The sequence below is a fragment of the Vidua chalybeata genome, chromosome 9 (genome assembly GCF_026979565.1).
Source record: "Vidua chalybeata isolate OUT-0048 chromosome 9, bVidCha1 merged haplotype, whole genome shotgun sequence".
Taxonomy (NCBI): domain Eukaryota; kingdom Metazoa; phylum Chordata; class Aves; order Passeriformes; family Viduidae; genus Vidua; species Vidua chalybeata.
Genome location: NC_071538.1, coordinates 19998389 through 20019648, shown reverse-complemented (window position 1 = coordinate 20019648; position 21260 = coordinate 19998389). Strand labels below are relative to the sequence as shown.

Genomic DNA, 21260 nt, shown 5'->3' with positions numbered 1-21260 from the left:
CCAAGTCCATTTCTGCCACTGTTCCAGCCCAGCTTTTTCTCTAACTTTTTATTGTCCACTTCTTACACTTACCCACCTCTGAGGCTTTCCAGGATTTTCTGGGATCCCAAATATAGTTAGTAGCAAGGACTATGTGAATTATGATGTGTGGGGGATGCCATATTGCTATGAATTTCCATGGAGCTGATTGCCTGTCATTCTGCAGAAAACTGTCGATTTTCAGAAAGGTTTATTCTGACTACTTTATTTACTCTCTACAACAAAATATACTTGATGGAACTAGAGCTTTAGGTATCTTTCAGGAAAAACTGACCTACAGGACTAGAAAACAGTGGTGTCTGTGTCACAGAACCTTTCATTATCCTGGCCAGTAATTATGCAATATGGGACATCTTTGCCATCCATGCAATCATTTATTCCTTTTGTGCCGCTATCAAGAGACCGAGTAGGGGAGGAAATTTACTATGTGTGTTTCTATTTTTGTGTTTTCTTAGCAAGAAATTACAAGGCCTAGTAAATAGAGCAGGTTCTTTATACTCATTATGGACTATTGTGTGAAAATGCTTTGCTGACTTCAGAGGAAAACCCATAAATTTGTTAGATGTGTTTTGCTAAGTGTATATTTGACCCAGAGTGAAAATTATTACAACAAGAAATTTCTGAAGAATAAATGGGAGCTATATGTTATTTCAGCTCTGAAAATTGCAATTTGGGTGGCTGTTTGATCTGACCCATGACATAATAAATGAGCATGTACATGTTAAAATGACATAGACTCATCGGGCCAGGCTGTGATAGTACTTGTTAAGTTTAATTTTCTTGTTTCTGCACCCCTACAGAATATTGTACACTGCTTTGTTTGATCCTCAGCCTATATGGATTAATGATGGGTTAGTAAACAATTTATGGGTTTTTTTTTTTTTTTATGATTTAGGATGGAATTTCATGTGCTTACCAGATTAATGATAGGTTAGTAAACCATTTATGGGGTTTTTTATGATTTAGGATGGAATTTCATGTACTTACCAGATTAACACTTCACACAATAAAAAAAACAATGGGTGATCTTTCTGTGCTTTTCTGATGTCTTGAACCTAGAGATTGCTGAAGGAAAAAACAATCTCTAGTATAAATAGAGATAGCACTAAACCGAGTAACAGCTGCTGAAGAACTGCTCTACTAACCATGCCAAAGAGATATTTCATATTCTTGCTGTGTTTATTCTTTGTCCTGTTCTGCATAGTACTCATGCACTGAGATCAGGTGATCTAGGTATTGTAGGGATCTGAGGAGCTGCTGGTGACAAGGGCATTTTCAGCCATGTATTAAGATAGTCTTTACATTGCTGGCATGACACAAAAAGAATGTAAAAATATCTGGAAGTGATGTTATTTTGGTCATAAAACCAGAATTGCATTCTCTGCTTGAACCATTTTATCTTTATTTTATAATTTCTTAGTTCTTCGCCTAATCAGAGATTTTTGTGTTTTGAGAAAGAGAGGAACTTGCAGCAATCATTATTGTGTCTTGACAACTTTTCTTTGTGAAGTGGAATTATTGCCTAACAAAAAGCAGAGATTGCCCTCAACTGCTATAGACTAGGACATCAGTCAAATGAGGTCTTGGCATCTTGCCGTAGAACAGGCTGCCTAAAACTCTGGATAATCTGCCCCATCATCACACATCTTGTAAAAGATCTGGTGATTCTTATTGAGCCCCAAAAGCACAAAGAAATAGTTTGGTTAAAAATTCAAACATGAGTACCTTATGCAGTTGTTGGGCATTAATTTTGATAACATTAAAATCACCTTTCTGATTGCACAATAAATAAAGACTCAAGAGTCAAAAATACCAAAGCCTATTTTTTCTCTTTGCAGGCATATATGTGTGAGAACGATTTCATTATTGAAACTATTACTAAGGGGAGGAATTGAGGAAGTGAAAATGGGCAGATACTGATTCTCCACCAGAAGGTATGGTTTTTAGCATTGAAATACTGCTTTTCATGGGATGCTCAAGAATAACATTGTTTGAAGAGAAACTGACACTGTGTATTTCAAATCAATACATCTAAGCATGTCTTAAATTGCACTCCAGCAAAACAAGCATTAACTCTGTTTAATTATCCAGCTAGTGGTATGAGTAAACAGGTGAAGACAAAATACAGCCCTTCTGATCAGAGAAAAAACAATATTCATTAACAACAGAAGGAACAGAAAGATAGTTGTAGGTTCATGATTCTGTCATAACTGGTGTGTTGTGCCCCTGTAACAGGAGTTTTGGTTCCCTCAGACATTTCCATCAGCATATCAAATCGCCTAATTCCACATCCTTCCCTTTGTGGACATGAAATAAAAAGAAATTCAATACATGGACAAAGGAAGCTGCAGCTAGAATGTGGTACTCTTGACTTTTTCCAGCAGAATTTCTGCTAGATCAGTCTAGAGTGACTCATGGCCAAATTTTCAGATTAATATGTACTTGCTAATCTGTTGGACTCTAAGGAGACAGCTATTGTACCTCTTTCTGCAGACTGAATATGATTTGTCTGTACCATAGGAACACAGCTTGTGTATTACAAATAACTGTATACTGGGAATATTACAGGCTCTTGCCTTGTACATACTTTTGCCTTGTATCTAGTAGGTGACATAAACACTAAACTACCTGTTAAATTAAATGGGGTTAGGGTTGCCTCATGGTTTATATTACAGACCACCTACCTAATGTGAAAACACAGAAATCAGTAGCAGCATGAATGACTCGGTGAGCAGAGTTGCTATTAAAGCATTAGTGGTTTCTATCTGCAATCCATATTACATGATGAGAAAAGTGAGATTAATGAAAACAATCAATGGTAATTTCTGTGGTTTTACTAAATAAGAGTCCATTTATAGTTTCAGTGTTGAAATTGAAATAATGTTAAGTCTTAAACTAGAACTAAGTTTTCAGTATTGGTATTACTTTTTCTGCATATTGGTCTCTTAATGCACTTGGAGTGAGTTCCAGGGATGGAAAATTTTTCAAATTAGTCAAGTTCTCTATAGCATGTTGCTTTTTTTATTTTTTAAATGAAAGGAAATGTCTAGTTATAGTAAAAGTAACAGCAACAGCACCTATCTTGGAAGCAGCTGATATTACCTTTCTGTCTGTAATCTGAAGTAAGATGATTCCAGATTTTAGGAAAAATGCTGCAAAAATCTATTTCTTATTTAATTTCTACTGTTCTTTCGAACAGCAGTTTGCAGAATGCATCTGGGTGTACAGCTAATGACCCATGAGCAATAAGCAACTGTTTAAGTAAAATGCACTAGGAAAAAGCTTTTACCAAACAGCATTTTAATATTTTAAATAGATTTTCCATTGCAGGCTCTTAGTAACTGGATTAGTTCTCTGATGTGTTCTGACAGAGCTGTTGTTAGGGATACTCCATTAACTTTGTCTGTCATCTTATTTTCCCCAGTATCCGGCATAACACCCTTATATTTCATAATTTGTATTGCTATCAGTGCTGATTTGTAAATGTGCAAATTATAATTAACAACGGCCACTACTTCTATTAAATATTAAATCATTCTTGCAGCCTATATTTTCCACAGCAGATGGAGCCCTGTGGTATGCAAATAGACTTTCTTTAAGTAGTCAGCAGTTTTTACCAAAATTTTGGCTTTAAAAATGCTTTCTTTTTTTTTTGTTTTCTTTAGGTTTTGTCTTGCATTTAGGTTAATATTTATTCACTGCAGATTCTCTTTCTCCCCATAAGAATTTCATGGACTATTACATTCTAGCACTGAGGTTTTGTTTCACTTCATTAATAGCCCCTTAATCATATAGCTTGCTTGTAAAGTACAAATGCTTGTTATTTGTACTTATGCTGCAGTATTGCATAAGAGGCATTTAGTTATATTTTAATATGTATAGCAGAAGCAAAAATGCTGGGTACACCAACATAGTTTTTAATATGAAAACCAATTTACGTGCACGGTTTTTTCCCCAGAATAAGCAAAAGCATTTATGGTTTTATATTGTGTCTTAAACATTCCATTAAATGTCATCAGCTGATTCAGGAAAATGTATTGCAAAATTACTAGAGAACTGTAAAATGTGTAAATGTAATGAATGCTCAGGGCATAGAAAGGATTGAAAGTCCAACATATATCAGGTAACTATAAAACAGCAAGAAACATCGATAGAACATTACATTTTTATAATGTATAGTACCTTAAGCATAAAACTCTTATTTTTGGTGTTTACTGCTGTGCTGTTTTATTAAAGAACACTGATCCAGAGTTAACATAGCCTTTCTAATACCGAGAGGAATCTGAAAGGCAAGCAGCATCATTCAGGAAACGGTTTCACTATCCACTTGAGCAATTGCAATTTAAGATTTTTCAAATGGTTGACTATGAGATTGTATCCTAAATAAGGGCAACCCATTTTTTTCCCACATTTTTAAATGGACATAGGAACATGGAGCTCAAGGACATTAACTGCCACATTAACCAAAGAGTAATGAAAACTTCTCTGAATGAACATCTCAGTGAGCTGAAATGGTCTTGGCAATATAGAAATGAATTGTAACAAGTTAGGGTCTTGTCTTCCTGCTGGTTTAGCGGGAGTTGGAATTAGCATGCTAAGTGGGATCAGAAGCAGTAAGCAACTGGACTGGAGTATCCTGGAATCCATGCTGTGAATGCATATTGATAGAGTTAAACTGAAGTTTTAAGTGATGTGGAATAGAATTCTGGGATGCCAGCTTATCTGAGCACGAGCAGCTCTGGCCACTCTGATACTTCACATCTATGAAAAAGGTACTTTTTAGGTATATTCCATAGCAGAAGAAATTCAGATAACAGGGTAGGACCTGATCCCAACCATTTGGGAACAGTTTTATATCAGCGTTGTTATTAACATTAAGAAGAATTGTGATTTGAAGTATGCTGCTAGGACAAAAAGGGAAGATAAGTTTTAAAAAGTGAGCAGCAGCTCACTAAGCAAGCAGAGCAGGCTTGCCATAGGTGAGCATTTATTCATGACATGCAGGGGACCATAGACAACTTTAAACCAATGGAAGTACTAGGAACAGCCTGCTTGTGGCAGCCTGGAACTGCCTGTAGGTTGACTTACATGTTAACCAACTGATTTATTGTCTACCAAACCTGGGCCTGAGGGAATGGCAATTTCAGCAGTAGCCTTCAGCCTGTGCTTTTCCAGAAATCTGCTTTTACATAGAGAGGGTAGTCTTGATGAGTTTGATGTTTTTATGTAAATTCTGCTGTAGAGAGAGGTTTAAGGAGGCAGAAATTGGACCACTTTATTGAAATGAAGAGGTCCATGTATATTTAAGTTTTACAGAAGACTGAATTTCAGCGAAATTTCAGCCAGAGCCAGGGTCATCTAATATTAGATGTGACCAGTGTATTCAACGAAATGTCTAAAGTGCTTTCTTGTGAAAGGAACTTCATAGCAGCTTACATGAACTTTCAAAGAATGTTTACTCCAGAAAACTGTTGTGCTGTGCTTAGGAAATAGTTGTATCCTTGTCTTTATCTCCTTAGCACACTGCCACTGCTGTTCCTCACATGCACAATTTGAGTATCTTTGAGGCTTAAAATAAAAGCACTAGTAAGAGTTGTGCACCAATAGCCTTGAAATCATTTAGTGCTTTTGGGGATGAATCAGTTCTGTTGGATGGGCAATCTACAGGAGTTTACAATGAAGAGAAGGAGAAGCAGGACTCCTATGCACCCATTTCCCCTGTCCCTCAATCCTGAAGCTTTGTTCATTCTTGGTTGTACAGTGATTGGAAGAGCTTAGAAAAATTAGGAAAGATCTTAGAAGTTGTGGGTAGTAGTGCTGACTGTAAGAGAAGATGGTCATTCTATATGGCCAATTCCACACCTGAGATTCATGGTCTCAATTAGGGGCCTCAAGAACTCAACATTAGATCTCTGGTTTGCAGCTGGACCCTCAAAGATCATGTCTGCAGTCTGTTGTACTGTGCCTCCACATCCTTGTCTATTCTTACTCTAACATAAGAATTTTGCTTCTCTAAACAGAATAAAATGGTGGCAGTGTTTTGGCTTTCTTCCACCCTGCAAAGCAAATTCATTTGTTAATCTTCTGTCTCTGAAGTGATGTGTATTGGAAAGGAGGGCAGGATTAGATTTCCAGCTGCTTGTTGAGTATGTATTTATGTAGGCAGTCTTGCTGCATCTTTGACCAACAAAATAGGATATCTGGGGGGAAAATGTTAGTAGCACAATATTAGAATTCTGTGACTCATAGAGTAGACCATAACAGATCAAAATATAAATGATAACATATCTAATATAAATAGATATAATAGAAATATAAATTCATATATATATATAATATATATATAAATATATAATACAACAGCTGTAATATAAATATAATTTTTTAAACTCTACATCTAAATCTAATGCAATTGAAATGAAGACCCACTGAAAGAGGTTATAGCAAAAAAGCATTTCACTGGACCACATCTAACCATAATACATCTAACATGTGGTCTGGGATTTTGATATTCAAAGCTGAAATTCTTTTTTTTTTTAGGTTTTTTTTTTAGTAATTAGTAACTTACTAATACTTTAGTAGTATTAAAAGAATAGAACATGACATAAAGATACTATTTAAGAAGGGACCATTTTATAGTGGTGTGGAATTTTACACCTGATAGTAGTCCAGTGAATATGAACTTTAAATTGTCACATTTCCCTGAGAAGTAAAAAGTGAGAGTTAAATGCCTAAGCAAAGTGCATACATAATATCAGTCATGTAAAATGTCCTGAATAGTAGACAAAGTCTTAATTGCTTTCATGTTGATTAAAACTATGGCTTTATTCTAAGTGATAATGGTAATGAAGTCTGTTGAGGTCCAGAAGACTTTACAAGGACAGAACCTCATTATTCCTTGCTTTGGACATACTGTTTGTAGGTTTCTAAAGTGGCCTAGATTTTGATCAGGAATTTTCAAATTTGATAATCTCAGCTCTACTTAAAGAGCATGGTTGATGCATCTATGGTAAATTTTATCATACAGCATTTTTGTTTAATTAGATTATGAACTCTCAATGACTTCCTGAGAGTAAATTTTCTTGAGAGGAGAATGAGGTAGAGGGCTTGAGAATACTTGTCCAGAAAAGATTGATAAGAACATAACTAGGACAGCTGTGAGCTGTGCTTTAAAGTTGTAAATGATATTAGTAAGTGATTTTCAATTCTGATTTTAAATAGTCTCAGAAATTGTCTTCCACCAAAGCTTCTTTGAATTAAATGTTTTTTAGTAATCAGAACCACTACATATGAAGCCTTCTGGAGCTCTTTACATACAAGGGAAGGGTGAGAGTTGGATTTGCTCATCTCTAAGTGGAGAAGGCTGTGTAGGTATCTTACTGCTATCTACAGCTACCTCATAGGAGAATCTGAAAAAGACAAGAGACAGACTCTTGTTGGAGAGATGCAGTGGCAGGATGGTAGGCAGCAGCTAAAAGTTAGGATACAAAACATTTTCATTAAATATAAGGATTTTAATTTTTTTCCCCCATGATAGTGATCACATACTGGAACACGTTACCCTGCTTCCTTGTGGATATTTAGATCTTGACTGAGCCTTGTCTTTTTGACTCTTGCTCTGAGCAGGTGACCTTCTGTGATTTCCAACAAAAATTATTCTTTGGTTCTACTCTGTGCTGTATTTGGAGTTTCAAGAGAGCACATTAGTACATTCAAACTCTTTCAAGACTCTGTTTTGCAAATTCTCTTTCCATTCTTTTAGACATGGGCCAGCATTTCGGGACCAGCTGAGGAGTGTGGGTTGTGCAGGCAATGGTTCTGTAAACACCCTAGAAGATAGACTTACATACTAATGATAAGCTGGAGAACAATGGAAGATGAGGGATGGAAAATGAGAGTAGACTCTATAAGCAGCACAGATATCGCTGATGCCCCTGGGTCTAGCAACCCCCTCAGGAGCAAGAGGAGCCTCAGTGACAGTTCTGTCCCTTCTGGTGAAATTCTGGCTGTGTGAAGGAGGAAGCAGGGCCGGTGCAGTAGTCACAGGGATACAGTAAGCAGGTTGGAATGTCAGGAACCTTCCTGGAAGTTGTGTAGAGGGAAAGGCCTTTTCTAAAGGCCTCTGGGAAGAGCACTTCATTTCCTCTTACGAGAGGAAGGTTTCCTTCCTGGTTACCAACGTAGTTTCTAAGAGCCAAAATGATCTTCAGTGAGTGTTCATCTCATGTACCCAGCTGAGATGACTGACAAACAGCTCAGCCACAAGAGGGTATCACTGAAATGGGGTTGATTTATGTTTTAATGCTATTGGTGATGTCCAGGTCACAACTATAATCTTCATTTTTTGCTGATGAGAAAGGACTTGAGTTATGCAGATGGTAACACCAAACTGACAGTCAGCTGTCTCAGCTATTCCCACAGCCACAAAGATGAGAGGAAAGGAAACCTGCAAATATTAGTAACAGTAGAAGTACTAGACTCAACCTCAAGTACTAGTACTTCAACCTAGTACTAGCACCTCAACCTAGTACTTAGTCAACCTCAAGAAATCAGAGTCCAGCTGTGATGATAACTCAGCAAACTCTTTTCCAAACCTTCTCCAGCTTTATTCCAAAATATTGTGCCAGTTTTTCAGCTCTTCTGTAGATATAGGAACGGAGATATTTACCCCTCTTTGGTAGTACTTCATGTGTTTTCTGTTCTTTGAATGATGCATTGGCCTGATTTACTCTGCTGTGCAATACTGCTGAAGCTTTTGACAGATGTTTCATTGAATCATAAGGTAACTTATTGCCTGTTGTCCAGTGGGACAAAGATTAGCACTTCAGGTCCTCAAGCCACCATAAAATACCATTATAAATATATGCAAAAGGTCCACTTCAGAGTTATAAAACTGCATAACTGAAATACCCATAATTTTGTATAATTTTGGAAGGCATTTTAATTAAGAAAACATCAGTTTGCACTTCCTTTACCCTTGGAAGAACTGACATCTGATGGAAAGGAAGATGTTGGGAGACAAAAAGATTTCTGGAGGGTGGCAGGGTTAACTTCTTGATTCACATATTGGAAGGGCCAGCTGCGGTGATTCACAGCTGGATCTGCTGCTACCCACTAACAATTAAGGTTTGGCTGATGATGTGGTAATCAATGATAGCCATGCCTGTAGTGACCATGATATAGTGGAGTTCAATAGACTGAGGGAAATAAGGAAGGAGTGTGCCAGAGTGAAGTGTCTGCACCTCAGGTGAGTCAACTTTGATTAAGAAAACTAGTGGTCAGATCCCATAGGAGGCAATTCTGAAGTGGAAACATGCCCAGGAAAGGTGATACATTTTAATGACAGTATCATGCAAGCACAAGAGCACCCATCCCAAAACTCAGAACAAGTGGATGTGTTGGCTAAGCAGGGAAGTAATGGCAGAGGTCTAAAGTCCAGATGCTCCTCTGGTAAACACCTGGAGATATCTGCATGCCTTTTTTTTTTTTTTAATACCCCTTAGACTACTCTGATATAGTGGAAAATAATAGTCTAACTATATGGAAGGATCTGTCCCAAATCTTTGGTCTCTGGTGGTCAATTTCTGCAGATTCTATAGAGAAATTTGACACAGTCTGTCTGTACTGCTTTTGTTTCTCTGAGGATGTCTCTGCAACATACCAGTCTATGTTATTCCTCAATTTGGCTTGCTTACTAAGAGCTATATATCTGCACCATGAAATACTAGGTAATGTGAAAATGACTGAGAAGACACAGGCTGTATTTCTTCCACATTGGAAGGAGAACTACAACAATGTGGTGGTGCTAGAAAGTCCTGCTGCTATGCAGAGTTCTTACACGTGCACAACTGCACTGCCATTGTTTTAAAACTTCTGTATTTTAAACCTTTGTAATATTTTAAACCTTTGTAATATTCTTTCCTAACTGTCAAAAGTCAGTTGCACTTGTTTTTGCTTTGACTGCTTGATGCTGCTGGTATTATCAGCCAAGCAACTTGCACTAGTAGCTTCCTAGCATTAGGAAGACATAAAGAATAGGGTACAAATCCTGTAGGCAAATACCTTCTCATGGCAGTGTTCAAGCTGAATTCTCAATGCTTTGCTATAACAATCAGGATTTGGCCCTACTTGCCCTTGGTATTAATCTTGTCTTCTACCCACTAGGCATTACATGAGATGTAAATGATTTGTTTCCATTCATCAGATTCACAAGGTATGCCTATATCTGTGAAACTGATTTTTTAAAAAATATAGCTGAGTTCATAATCTGTATAAAAAAAGGAAAAGCATCCATGTATTAGACCATCAAGAGTCAAAAGCATAATTTGAAATGATAAACGTATCCATTTTAAGTTACACATTACTTTGCATAGTTAATATCACTATAATTAGTCATAGTTCCTGTAATTTATTGAAAAAGATGCTCAGCCCCTCTAGTGTACTACAGTGATGAATGTTGGAAGTGCAACTTTGGAAGCAGGAATCAAGAAAATTAGTAACAGTTGGAGAATTAACATGTAAATCAATAATATCCTTTCTCTTGCATCTTGAAAACGGAGGGCATACATCACACGCTACATAACAAAAGGGAGGGCAGAAGTTAGAATTTTAACTTCTTTTACATTACTAGGTCTGCTTTTACTGCAAGAGCTGTTTAAAATAATTTCAAACGTTAGAGTAAATCTCTAGTAAATATTTAAACTATGTATAACTAGTCACAAATAAATTAAGCTGATTTTATGCATTCTCTCTAATTAGAAGGGCACAGCATTTGTTGAAACGTGATTAGTATTATTCATTAAGCAAAAAATTCTCATTTGTATCTTATTATCACTATTCTGCATAAACCAACACAATTTGTCATGAACTCCCTCATTTGCTGTATCCTCAAATAGCAGATTATGCTTATTTTTCATTTGGACAGTGGAAAATAAAGCCAGGTGTTTGGCAGCACCAGAGTGTTCAGGTGTAACTGTGCCAGTGATGGTACATTACTAGCAGCGTGGATGAAGAATGAGGCATGGAGAATCTTGGGACTGAGGTGCCTTGAGGCCCATCCCTTTTGAGTGGTCCTGCTGATGAGACAGGTGGTGTTGCATAGGACTGAAAAAAAGAAACTTTTTAGTAAAGTCAGCCTTTCACCTTCAAGTGGAAGTGAGAGGTGCTGCACTGCAATACTTGGATGTACTCATGGCTAAAGTCTCTATGGTAGACACTTTTGTATTAAAGTTTTCTAAAGCTGAAAAATGTGCGTTGCTGCTCAGAGGTCTCTGTCACTGTCTGAAAAGAATCAGCACAATATTGCATGGGCAGTATTATGTATTTATATGCATAAACATTTACATGTGACCTTGATTGTAGTATATTATGCAGGATAACTAATTCACTGTCTGCATATTTTTCCCCTTCCTTCCTCTCATCTCTTTTTAAGCTTTGAAGATCATCTCTTTACAAATGTCATATTTAATTCTGCCCTCATTCACAGGCATGTAAACCATCAGTAATACTGCTGGACTCAGTGGTGCTGAGTTGGTGCAGGATGGGTTGGAACAGCGTAGCTGGCTTTCTACATCAGCTCACTGGGGTTGTGGATTAAAAACTGTACGAACCCTGAATGGGCATCACAAAGTTTGGTTTCTTCTGACTTTGTCACTAACTGTCAAGTGGTTTCTTCTTTTCTTTAAGCTGGGATTCTAGGGACAATGGTATCCAAATGGATATATTCACCAACAATGGTAGGGGCAAAAAGTACTGAAAAATTGCAAGGCATTGTTACTTCTACATTGGATAGTTGGGAATATTAAAAGAATTGTCTAGGCATTAGAACTGTTTTTCCTACAGCATATTTTTCACATCTGTTGGAATTTGGTTGTCAGGCAGTGGGTTAAATCATTTTAGGGCCTTTGCTAAATACATGTAGGGACCAAGAACAGTTCTGGCTATATAGACAGCTTAGATCCAGCTTCTCTGGATGGCAAATTGTTTGAATTTTTCACAGTTTTCTTAAGATTTGATGGTCTTGAGTGGCCCAGGAAGTTCTAGATAGCATAGTAACTGGTATCCCTCCCAGTGAATGGTATCATGGGAACCATGCTAAGACCTGTGTACTTTTTACTGTTCCTTTTTTTGCCTTTGGTGATAAAGTTGCTTCTTTATCAAAATGGACTCTCACAAAAATTTTACATTGCATCTGATGTCTGGTCTTACATTTGAAGCAAGGAAACAATGAGACGGCCTCATCTATGTTATGATACATAAATCTGTTGACAGTCTTGCAAGAAGTATGACATGAAATTTTCATTCTAAGATAAAAGCACAGGAAAAGTTATTTCCAACATAACCCAATAGTGGTGAAGAGTCCCATGCAAAGTAATAGTGAAAAGGAGGGACTTTGTATATGGTCATGCTAAAATTATGGAAGCACTGTTCCAGACATAAACCCCACAAATTGACAGTTGAAAATTCATTAATATTACATATGTTTCCCATTGCTCATGTGTATCTTGTCTATGAGTTTCTATGAGCAGTTTATTCCATTTTACTGAATAGGTACTTGTAAATAACAAATCAAACTATGAATAGCTTAAATAGCTAGTAAGAGAAACAATTACATTTTCTTTCTCTCTAACATGCAATTTTAATTTTCATAATTCTATAAAAACATATCCCCCACAATGCAGGCCTGCCAGGAGGCCTGAAATCTGCAGGCTATGGCCTCTCAGGCTGTTTTCCAGTGACTCATTTTTAATTTTATAGAAGCATTATCTCTAGCTAGTAAATTAACAACAGCCTATAGTGCACACACACTGTCATCCATCTGCTTAAGGCTCTTGTCATTTGACACCAGTCTTGTATCCATAGACTGCATCTGGTATTCAAAAGCTATCAACCCTGCCTCCAAGATAGCCCACCTTCTGGCTCCAGGCTAGAAGAGTGACTCTCCATTTCCAAGTCTAATGAACACATAGCTATTAGCAGCTTTTCTGTTAAGGATCTAGTCTTCTTAGAAAACAGACAATGTTGGAATTACTTGGATCCAGAACTGCATGGAAGAGTGTTCCTTAGGCAGCCTGACTTTTGTCAAGCAGAATATTCAGTGTTACCTCCCTCTTGGGAGTATGTTGGACATTAGTGTTTATGCCACTGCATTTTGAGGAGTGGAGTGTATTAACAGATGAAATTCTTTATATTATCTTTCAAATTATGGACAGCATTTCTAGGGAGTTTTGAAAAATGCATGTAATATCAAAAATCTCATGACTGGTATGAATCCCCCAAATGACAGAAAGCCATGCACATTTATATATCCAGCCATTGTATGGTTGGAGAGGAGCAACTATTTCACAGTTGCTAAATTTTGTTTTATTCCTAATTTAGCTGCAAATGAGGTAATTTGTACTCTTGAAAATTTCTGTGTAAAGTGATGTCTTCTGTGAAGGAGTGGAAAGGATTTTACAGAGAATTGTGTCTCCTGGACAAACTTCAGTTGTTACAGGATAGAAGAAGAAGTTGACAACACCTACTGCTCAGTCAAGGTCAGGGAACTTACTCAGAGTAATTGAAGAAAAGGGGCTTGTGTTCTAGACTCAAAGTACATATTTTTTTAGATTTTCTTTTCCAGATTATGACAGATGTAGTTGCCATGGACAAATGAGAAGAACTGACACAAATCATAGGAAGCTGTAGTTAGGGATGAAACATGGGTGATACCAGCATTTGAAAAAATCCAGGAAGGCAGGGAAGGTAGTTTATCCTGTTATTTTCCCTCTGCCCATAAGCTTGGAAAGTTCCATCTAGTTCCATTTGTTTGTGATATTTTGGTCTGATAATCTATGGAGTGAAAAATTTATCTGTTGTGATGGGCTTTGTTTTCACTGTACTTCACAAAAAGCCTCTTTTATTCACATGTCCTGTGTCCTTCCACAGGGATGTGGTGTCATGGTGCTTGCAAGAATTAGAGCTCTGAAAGACACATGATCAAGAGTAGTAACTTTGCTTTTGCTGACTGTGGCAAGTGCCCATGCTACTGTAACACACAAGTAATTATGCTTTAATTTATGATAGACCCAGAATATATTCACATACGTTCAGCTGAGGAGTGAGGCTCAGAGAGAACCAAGAGGCTTAAAAAAATCAGGCTTTTCTGAACCTTGATGTGAAAACAGTGTAGTTGGATTTCTGTGGACTCCTGCTGATGACCTGTGTCATATTTCACAAATATAAGGTCTTAACACTCAGTCATTATTTTTCACTGAGTCATCTTTGAGAGAATCAGTCTTTAACTGGTATTTGTGAGACTTTTTTGCTTCCTTTTGAATATAAAGGATCAGGTTGTTTTGAGGAATATGGTGACTGTTTCACAAAAGTACTATTAACTATATATATTATTTAATAACATTGTCAGTTACATGAACCATTTTCTTGTAATTTTTATGGTGAATACAAGGAGTATCTTCAAAATAATTTTTAAAAAGATTCTTTAAAATTCTTGTATGTGCATCAAATACGAAACTTCCCTAGATTAATAAAAATATGAGATTATATTGATTATTATTTACTTGTTTTTATTTCTGTTGGGTAGTGTCTTATCAAATGTTTAAGTTCAGTACATAGTGAGATAATTTAAAATAAAAAGCCCCTTATGCTTAGTCTTGGTAATATGTGACGACATCATCAAATTAGAAGATAAATGGCCGTTGATTTCTACTCTTAAAGAAAATAGGATTTGTATGTAAACAATTTAAAATAAATTGCTAATTTGCTTCCAATTGTATAGTATATAAAGCATTAGTAATGGTAGCAAATTAGGCATTTTATTTATATGCTATCAATTGGGAAAATTGGCCCTTCACCAAATGAAGCCTTCATTCTGCAAGCATTTGGTTAATTCCTTACCTTTAGGCATCTAATTAATCCTCCTGAAGTCAGAGAGACAAATTCTGTGATTGTAGTTTAACTGCCATAACTGTCTGCAGGTTTGGAAGTCAAACAGAAACTTAAACTCAGCCTGGAAAGCATACAGGGAAAATGTCATAGGATGCCAAAGCAATGCTGGGATTGCAGTGCACTGTGCAATATTTCCTTGCCAAATTCACTGTGAATTTGTCAGACTTGGCTTTTGGTTGTGAAGGCCATATAGTTTTCCAATATTCTTTTCTAGATAAACAAGCAGGTGTTTATATCTTCACTTTACAAATGCTGAAGGCTGCGAACTCAAGAACCTGTTACTGGAGCGAAGGTTAGAACCAAGAGAAGCTCTTGGTTCCTGGTTCTGCATTCAGTTCACAGCAAAATGCCATTCTCCAAGAAAATTTGTGGAAATATGTACATAAATTATAATTATAAACATGTAGCTTATAATAAATATGTAGCAGTATATATGCACTGGTAGGCAGTGAGTATTAGAGGAATAATCACTAATCCTGTCTGATGGTGTGCAAGACTCCTTATGGTGCTTTAGAAATAATACTCCATTCTGTAAAAGATTCTTATACTGAATAGCTCTTGCTATATAGGACTGCATCCCCATACAGAATTAGGCATGTAGTACTCAATCTTCCATGGGATCTTTCATGTATTTTTTGTGTTACTTGTTGTCAGATGTTTCAGCAGGATGAGTTTCTCAGGGTGGATAATTGCCAGACACTGTATTCTGCTTTTCAATTTTTAAATTAACAAATTATATTTCTAATTGTTAAAAGTGGACTATGGATGAAAGATAAATTCTAAATTTCTATCTTTGTGGGTCACCATTGCTTATGTAGATAATAACACAATATGACGATGATGATGATGATTTTTATTATTATTTCCATGGCATGAAATGTGGTTGGATTTGGTTATTTTTTAAAATAGAGAAACAGAGACACTTGGCAGACGAGGCATTGATGTCATCCACTGGCTTTGCCACTTGGTTTTGTAGGGGTCTGATGGTGCAGGATCAGTAATGAAGGGACTCTCTGATGCAGAGGCTGCTAAGGCTGTGAACAGGATTTAGTTGATGATGTATCCCAAAGGATAAAGGGTGTGACTGAACAGCAGTGGTACTTGGTATACAAAAAAGGCTGGAAGCAGCTTTTGGTAGTGAGACAGCTTTTTAGGTATTACATCATAAAATATTCTAAATCCATTCCCAGAATGCTACCTTTGCATATGTGGATTTTTCTTTATTGAAAACATTTTATGGCCATTCAAGTACCTCACAGAAGAAGAGAACTTTAAAAAAACAGGTTATCTTCAGCCCCATCTTTTATAATCAAATCTACTTCAGTCTAGCTGGAAATTGTATCTGCAAATTGTTCTATATAATAGCCTATGTTGATGTTTTCCCAGCTGTCTGTATGGGTAAGTGCAGCAATAGTCATGAAGTATATTCTCAAAAATTTCTGAAAACTTTACAGAAATTATAAATTACAGCATTGGATTTTAAGGATTCAGTGTAAGAAGCACCTTTGCTAGCCCATTATTTTGTTCCTTGTTGGCCAAATTGTCTTGTAGGAAAACAATACTTTAAAAATGAACCTGTGGAGTGGGCAGCTTCACAATTATTAAAGTATGTATTCAGTATTTGTGCAGTAAGATATTCAGTAAATAATGATATTCAGTAAATAAAACTGAATATCAGGGATACCAAATTTTAAAATAATCCCAAGAAAAATACTTGAAAAGATGTTCTGTTAATGAAAAGAACACTGTAGGAGAAATACTTTTTATGAAGAGAGTAAACAACAGACTGTTTCCAGACAATGTAAAAACTTCCATCTCAACCTCTGTCCCTTTCATTCTTTCCCCATAACTCATGGTCTGTGCACTCTGAAATCTTCTGCTCTTCAACGTCTCACTGATGGTAAAAATCTCCATGTGTAAGTTCCTTTCTTATCCTTCATATGCATTTCAGAATCATAGGCAAAGAAACACTAATTCCTCTACAAAATGGAAGTTTCTGCCTGCCTCAACCACCTTCCAAAGCTGCTGTGAGTACCAATTTTTGCCTATTTATAAGATTAGAAGCTTAGTGATACATCCATTGTATCCCTTCTGAAAAATACTCCAAAATTATATACTTGAATTGAGATACAATCCCTGAGTAAATGATATCTTTAGAGACATAGGTCGGAGATGACACTGTACTTTGGGTCTTAACTATTCCCTTTCAGTAAGAGCTCATGTGAGACTCACACAGACTTGGATGATAAGTGACTTAAGATCTGTAGATTGTTGACCCATTCTCTAAGAAATAACTTTGTTTTCAGCATAGATGTGCCTGTTTTCCAAGCATTTTTAGGTGTTTGGACTCATGTAAATAAAAATTTAAAGCTATATGTGTCTATCTATAGCTTATCAAGCTATTTTCAGGTTTTCTTTATCAAAAACTCAAATTAGTTTCTTTTGATTATGTTTGCAATGCTGCAGTAGTAGGGTGGAGGACACTGAAGTAGGCCTTCTCTACCTGAAGCTTTATCCTTGTTGTGGCAGAAAATTTATGCCCTTCAATCTCTTATTTAGGATCCTTTGTTGTCCATTTCTATGCTGGAATCTTGAATAATTTTTGTAATCTGCAATATGTAGCTGAGGAGTGAAACGAGGCTGAGAAAACATTATTTGGAAACAACGGCTGTGTGCCTGTGATTTCTGTGATGTTCAGGACATTATATCTGTATTTTCATCAGCTGGCTGTAAATGAAGAAGCATGCCATTGTATGATTAGTGAAAAGTGCTGGGTTTAGTTATGGTAATATATGTATGCTAGAGATTTAAACTGTTGTGTGTAGCTATTCAAGTTTGCTATTAACATCAGCAGCATTGCACTGAGACTGGACCAGCTGTACAACCCTCAGCGAAAGAAACTTTTATAAAATATTTTTATTCAGTGGGGGTACAACGAGACACTGAAGTCAAGTGAGCATGATTTAACTTTAACGTCATGCTATGTTTCCAGTTAACCATTAGCTTGTCATTTCCATGAACCCAAATATTTTGATAGGAAAAACAATTGCTGTAGACAGAAAAGGAGTCAGACTGTACACAGATCAGTTCAATAAGCAGGAGTTCTTGATGTGTTATAAGGCAGTGGCTTCCCAGCTCTTGGGGAAAATTGCAGTTTGATCGACTGCCAATAAGTGAGATCATACTCGTATCTTTTTTATTTGTTTATTTTTAATTTGTGAGCAAAGACTGTGCTCATTAAAGTGAAGAACTCCACACTTCTTTTAGCCAAGTGTTACCATATTCTATATAATGAATTGTGTACACTTCTATCCTTTTCAGTCATTCATCTAATTTTCCTTGGAATTGCATTAAATACTTCATTATTGAAGTATTTTTCCAATCTGTACTATTTATATTTCTGGTACAAACCTGCATTTGATTACACTCATATAGTAGTACTTTGTCCTTTTTAAGTGGGCATGAACTTGTTGCCCTTTTTTTTGTTTTGTTTTGCTTTGTTTTGACAGGTAACTGAAATGATTGACCAAGTAAATTAATTAAAGTTATTCTCTGTATTTTGGGACTTATAATGACTTCAATGAATTTGAATTAATGTAATTTGAAAACTTTACAGCTTTATATATATATGAAAATATTTTAATTATCAATTTTCAGCAAAATAAGTAAATTTTTTCCTTGTTTCTTATTTGTTAATAGTGACATGGCCCTTGTTTTTCAAATTTTGATGGATTAATTATTGAGTTTATTAGGGAAGTAATGAGAAGATCTGTTCTTCTCTGTGGCAGATAGATACCAGTGGCTTAATACCTTGGCCACAAGGCTAAGCAATATCAGATTGCTGAGGCCTGTGACAGTTAAAATATCCAGATTATGTCTGTGAATGTTTTCACTTTTGAAAATGTAAACTTTTAGCATTAATGCTGCCATTACCAGAATGTTGCTGGCATTGCTCCTGTGTTAGAAGATAATTACTGGACACATTCCTGACATGTAATGCTTCTTTTTTACAGGGAAGTGGGTGGATGAACACACAGAGCTCTTGCTGAACTACTGAGCTTGGGTAAGTTCTGTTGCCTTCATTGATCCTGTGTGGCTTTCAAAATATGGACTCAGTTGATGGATAAAGCATCTGTCTAGTTCACATTACTAGAGGAGTTTGTTTATTATACTTTGCACTGAGGTTGTTCCTATTCTTGTGTGCCTGATAACAGTTTGATTTCTATTTAGGCTTTTCAGATGACCTACATGGAGCTTCTTATTTTGATTTCTACTGACTAACACTGTGTTTTTAAGATATTTCCTGCTTTGCCACTTTGTGAAAACATAAAATTCAACCTAGCTTGGAGGGCTATCACAGGTGCTATGAACCACTTAACACTTCATAATAAATGCATTTCCCAGATAGAGACTAAAGAATCTGTGGAGAGTCCTGGTGTATCTTACTTCTACCTAGATGGAGAGCTAAAGCTGTAGACCTGGCCTATAACAAACAGAAAGGAAAAAGCATTACAGTATGATCCAGGGATCATTTCTTCACCTAGTCAAACATATTTCCCATCTTTCTGTCCTTCATCCTTCATGGTTCTTCCTCTGTGTTGAAGATGATCCTATGCAGTGCCCCAAAAGCACTTTTTCCCCTTAATCAAGTGCTACACTTTCTTCTGCCAGACAGTGAAGGAGTGTTAAGTTTGGAGCTTTGGTGGACTGCCAGCTCCATTTGCTGTGTGGAAGGGGAGGAAATTCACACAAGTACCATCCTTTTCAAGGCTTTCATCCCCTACAGAATGTATTAACAAGTCTGAAAGCAGCTGTGCTTGCTCCTACTGTAATAATGGTAGATCCAAAGAAATGTAGCTGTCCCTTCCCATGCCATGAGTTTCAGTCGAACTACATAATTACAATTCCTTCTTTAGACTCCATCAAGAAGGAAAGTTCAAGAGCAAATCAGAAAATTTTAGAAAGTTATGAAATGAGAGAAAACCAAGTGACTGTCAACTGGACTTTCACTACTCCTTATTTTTAACAACAATGAAATTGCAAAGAATTAGGTAGAATACTTGAACTCCCATGAAAGATGTTATGCACTGTATATATTGTTGAGTTAATGTGAAATACCTGTTTAAATTAGCTTTTTCTGTAGTTTCCTTGTCATACATCTTAATGTCAGCAACATCTGCAATGGAATTGCAATGCGAATCAGTGCAGATTATCACCAGTTAATACAGAGTCAAAAGCATATTTTAGGTAGTGCAATTTCTTCAGTTTATTTCTATGGTTAATCTACTCATATGTTTTCAGTAAAACCTTACATTAAACATAAAAGGTATGTACAGCATGATATGTGAATGATTTTGGTTTTGGCATAGCATTTGGTTGTCCGAGACCAAATCCTACAGTTTGGTCTCCTCTTCTGATCTGAACTTCAAATATTCCTTGTTTATTTAGCAGTGCTCTAAAGAAGGTTTTGAGCTCTCATTTCGACACAGATCTTGCAAGAGATGTACTCTTAACTTCATGTGCATCCCTATAATCAACAAGGAAAATGGGAAATTAATCAATTCAAAGGATCATTCCTTAAACATTATTCTCAGACTGAGTAGATATAATGAGGCAATCTTTCCTCTTAACAGTGTCATTTTATGTCATGAAAAAGTAAAAATTGAAATAATTTCAACTGCAAGTTTCTGGATGTACTACCACCTCACTAAGCATGAACTGTAGTTTCCAGGACAATCTCAGAGATGTCCAGAAATCAAAACTGAAGAAAAGGAAACCATATTCCCCAGCCCCAGAGGCAATTTTGCATATACAATTCTAGTTACTATTGGATCTTATTATCTATACAAGGCTTCTGCCTTACCTTTGTTACCACAAGAAATACTTCTTATGGGAGTACTGTTTCTGAAGATATTTGTCCCTGATTGATTGCCTTTGAGATGGTGACACTTCTCATTTTATGGAAATATGACCGTGCTTTGAACACTGAGCTTCAGAAAAGCCCCAGGGGTGAACAAAGAGCTGTCTAGGACCCCAAGAACAGTGCTACAAGTTAGGTAGTGTTTAACTGGGGAAAGGATGGCCTGCCCCAGTCTCTCCAAGAGTGCCCCACAAGGCTGTTAGCTTTGTTTAGTTCTGAGTAACAGATCAGCATTTGCTATCACTCCTGCAGCCACGGCAGAAACAGGCCTAGCAGTTGAATGTTTAGTTAGCACCAGCTTTGTTTTCTCTCTGAGCCCTTGGAGCAGTCTCACAGTAAGTGCAAACACTGTGGG

At 36.6% G+C, this 21260-nt stretch overlaps 1 long non-coding RNA gene across 1 annotated transcript in view; it reads left to right on the top strand.

Annotated features, from left to right (window-relative positions):
* The first annotated feature begins 838 nt into the window (after positions 1–838).
* The window catches only part of LOC128792463 (uncharacterized), a 361852-nt gene continuing 341430 nt past the window's right edge, over positions 839–21260 (top strand). The window contains exons 1-4 of the long non-coding RNA XR_008432418.1: positions 839–890; positions 1878–1973; positions 16937–17012; positions 18999–19048. This is a non-coding gene — a long non-coding RNA (uncharacterized LOC128792463). The remainder of the gene's footprint in view (positions 891–1877; positions 1974–16936; positions 17013–18998; positions 19049–21260) is intronic.